Source organism: Cervus canadensis, chromosome X, assembly GCF_019320065.1.
Source record: "Cervus canadensis isolate Bull #8, Minnesota chromosome X, ASM1932006v1, whole genome shotgun sequence".
Classification (NCBI taxonomy): domain Eukaryota; kingdom Metazoa; phylum Chordata; class Mammalia; order Artiodactyla; family Cervidae; genus Cervus; species Cervus canadensis.
Window position 1 is genome coordinate 16,872,880 of NC_057419.1, and position 4,532 is coordinate 16,877,411.

The following is a 4,532-nucleotide window of genomic DNA, read 5'->3' on the forward strand; positions in this document are numbered from 1 at the left end:
ACTTCTTTAAGACTTAGGCTATTTATTCTAATAATATATTTACATTTCTGTCACCTAGGGGTAGGGATTATGTCTTAGTCATCTTTATATCACAGCCAAACACTGTCCAGCCCATGATGACCAGGAGACACTAAATGTTTGTTAAAAGAATGAATAAATCTATAAACCATGTATGAGAACTTTTTGAAAATAGAGAGGCAAATATGTTTAACAAATTTTTCCTTTTAACAAATTTTCCTATTTTTATCTTTTTTTTTTAAAAAGGTCACAAATGTAGTTTTAATCTTAGAGTTCACAGAATATTTCTCAACCCAACTTTCCTAAATCAAGTTGGAGTGACTTTGAGTAAAAGCCTTTACTCTTAAGGCCTATCTAAACTGAGTTTCCTGGCTTTAGCTCTCAGAAATCATTCTATAGGGTTTAGGTAGGAAAAAGTAAATAGACAAGCCTGGTAGGCGTATGCCAAGTTATTATTACATTCAATTGTGAACAAGAAAATAGCAAAAGATGTTTACACACGGGACAGGAAGGAAGTGCTCAGGATGAACTCAAGCCATACCTTCCCCCAATAAATACAGAAAAGCCCCTGATGATTGAGTGCCTTAAGTTGGAAACATGAATTTGGTAAAAGTCAAGGGAGCTCACATGCAGACAACAAGATTCTATTCATGGACAAGGGGATTTTTCTATAAAGTAACCATATTGAAAGGGTCATAGACTCACTTAAAAATCTGAAGAAACTCCTATTGCTCCTCACTATAACATATTCCCCTCCCCTCCACATACAACATTATTCACTGTTGCTGGTGGTGAACTGATCCCCACTCCCCTCCCCACCACCACCACTTCATGTCATGAAGAATGAAATCTGGTGGCAAAATTGATCTTCAGTGAGGTCTAACTTCAAAATTCATGTTCTTTCTGTTATGTTGATAAGTGATCTTAAGATTTTGTCTGCTCTAAATCTCCCATTGATGTAAAATTGTGTAGTGATATGTACTTTATATAGGTGTTGTTAAGAGTAAACAGTTACTCTCTTTAAAATGTTTGAAAGTGAAAGTCACTCAGTCGTGTCCAACTCTGCAACCCCATGAACTATACAGTCCATGGAATTCTCCAGGCCAGAATACTGGAGTGGGTAGCCTTTCACTTCTCCAGGGGATCTTCCCAACCCAGGTATCAAAGCCAGGTCTCCCACATTGCAGGCAGATTCTTTATCAACTGAGCTATCAGGGAAGACTAAAATGTTTAGCATGTCATAATCACTCAACAAATATCAATTACTTTCTCTTCCCCACATCTCAAGTGGGGAGTTGGCAAAATTTGAGGAGAATATGGATTATGATTTTTTTTCCTCTTTTAATCTTACCTTCATTTTTTCCTGCTTCCTAAGAAGTGAGAGTCCTATTGTTAAAGATCATATGTTCTTATATTGTTGGTTGTCCAGCCCATGTCACCAGGGAGTAAAAGGAACCAGGGACCATCTGTGTACCCATCTCCACTAAGTGTCCTCACTCAGTGGACAATAAATACCAAGGCCTGGCATTTTGTAGCTTCTAGGTAAATGTTTTATGGACTTCCCTGGTGGTTCAGATGGTAGAGCGTCTACTTACAATGCAGGAGACCCTGGCTCAATCTCTGGGTCGGGAAGATCCCCTAGAGAAGGAAATGGCAACTCACTCCAGTATTCTTGCCTGGAAAGTTCCATGGATGGGGGAGTCTGGTAGGCTACAGTCCATGGGGTTGCAAAGAGTCGGACACGACAGCAATATAGCACTCAGGTAAATGTCTGAGTAAGGAAAGAGGGTAGGAATAGAAAGGGAAGGATGGAGGCAGTGAGGTGGGAAGGGAGAAAAGGAAGGAAGAATGAAGTTGTTTGGAATTTTTTTTTTCCTACCATAAATCCCTGAGAACAGAGTCCTTGACAGGCACGGGATGAAGGAAAGCAATGTGTCCCTAAAGACACACTTTCTCCTGCAGAATTTAACAGTGTCTGCATTGAGTCTAACACTTCTTCACTGCCTCCTTTCATGGAACAAGCAGACATGAAAAGAAACAGACTAGGAAAAGACATCCATTTCTAGACCATGTTGCTGGGGTACAATTGATGGGGAAGGTGAAGAAGCGATGCCATTTTCTTCTTCGGTAGGATTGGCGATGGAGAAAATGTTGTAAAGTTTGAAGGGGAGGACTGATGTGATGGAAACTCATCCTGGGTGTGGCCTCAGGCAAGGCGCCTCACACATGGAGTTTTTCCATCTGTAAGATGTCAGCACTGGTCCAGATCAATGGATCTCAATCTTGGTTCTCCAATAGAACCACCCAAGGAGTTTCCAACTGTCCCCGTGCCCAAGCCATAGTCCAGACAGTAGACTCACCTTAGGTGGGTCACAGGCATCAGTAGTTTCAAAGTTTCCCAGATGATCCCAATATGCAGCTGAACTTGAGAACTACTGGGCCAGGTGGTCTCTAGACCCTCACTGCCCTAAGTGGTTTTCAACAAACTGCCTGGGCACCACTTGGGTTCCTTTTTGTAATCAAGACTCAGCCCTCATTCCAGAGCCACACAGACAGAACCTGCATTTTCACAAGTGCGTGCTAAGTCGCTTCAGTCATGTCCGACTCTTTGAGACCCTATGGACCATAGCCTGCCAGGCTCCTCTGTCCATGGGATTCTCCAGGCAAGAATACTGGAGTGGGTTGCCATTCCCTCCTCCAGGGGATCTTCCCAGACCAGGGACTGAACCTATTTCTCTTGTGTCTTCTGCATGGCAGGCAGGATCTTTGCCACTAGTGCCACCTGGGAACATTTTAACAAGAGACCCCCTGGTAATTTGTATTGACATTAAAGTTTGAAAACTCTGGCTTGGACACCCTCCCACCCTGCCTTTTCATCCAACAGTGCTTTACTTCTGGTGTTGATATTTCAATATAACTTCTGGATCTCAACCTCAGGCAGATCATAAGGGTTGAAAGCTTTATATGTGTGTTATGTGTCAGCAAGCACAAAAATACCCCATCACACCTGTTCCATGCAGGGGGCTAAGTGGAAATAGATTGGGAAAAAATAAGTATCCCTGTAAAAAGGGCGGGTGATTTTATGATTCTGATCAAAGATTGCTTTTCCTTTGTAGAATTCAGTAGGGCCGTCTAAAGAGCAGTTCTCTTCAAAGTCAGCCCTGCCGGTGTGGTTATTACAAACACCTGCCTCTAAGTGGCAGTTTGTGACCAGCATCTTCTCGCCTGGCTGCACATCATTTCCAGGTTTTCTTCTCTGTTCCTCATGTTTCCTAACCATGCCCTCGTCAATAGCTCTCCCCAGGAAATAATGGGTGCATTGGCGGAGGAGTGTTTGACTTCCTCTGAAAGTTTCCCCTTTCATGTTCCCCTTGTCATGTTCATCACCTCCTTTAATTAAACAAAAGTCACCGCTGAAAAAAACAAAGCAGAAATGGCATCAAAATGCTGAAACTAAAGCTAGGAAGTGACAGATAAATGCTACGTGAGATGTAATTCTGACCCTTGATAACTCAGGGCTACCCCGGTGGGAGGCTCGTCGTGTTCTAGTAGGACTTTTTTGAATAATGGTGTTTGTGGAGGAGGGAGTGATTTGGGTCTGAATGTTTGGGGATAAGTGGCATGGGTGAAAACTTAAGTCTCAGTTCAATTCAATTTCTAGATTTTAGGTCACAGTCACTGTGGTGCCTTGCCCACATGCCTCCAGCCTTAACATTTCAATAGGACTTCACCAGTTGGCATCTGCAGGACTAAGGGCTTTCTTTGGCTCAGCTCTCTGCCCTCAGCTTTCTCTGCCCCCAGCTCAGCAAGCAGAAGTCCTAGGATAGAAGGCAGTGCCCTTTAGGCAATCTCTGAATTCAGATGGTGTCTAAAAGCTCCCTCGCCTGTTGAGCGAGATCATGTGGCGATGCACAATCTAGGCTGGCTCTGGGTGATGCTGGCAGCCTGACGCTTCAGTGGCTCCATGATAACGATACATTCCTGCTATTGTTTTCCTCCCTTCCCGATTCACTCCCTCACTCCCCTACTACTGTTTTGTGCGCCTGTAGGGCAATTTGCTGCTGCTGCTGCTGCTAAGTCGCTTCAGTCGTGTCCGACTCTGTGCGACCCCACAGATGGCAGCCCACCAGGCTCCTCCATCCCTGGGATTCTCCAGGCAAGAATACTGCAGTGGGTTGCCAGTTCCTTCTCCGGTAGAGCAATCTACTTCCACTCAAATCCTTGCCTTAGCATCTGCTTGTGGGAAAACCCACACTTAAACAAATTTAATCTTGCATTTGCTTTAAAATACTTGTAGGTATGCCCTTCATGCCTTTATATTCTTTCCATTCAATTTTGACATTTTCAGTTGATAGAACTAGTTATGATATGAAGATTTCAAAGGGTTTTAGTAATGGCCTTGAAGAGATCATCTTATTACCTTGTTCATGAGACTCATTGACATCTGAAGTTACCAAGGAGTAAGAAGATGAAAAAAAGGGGTCAGTATAATAGTGGCACAGCCCAGGGGGAGA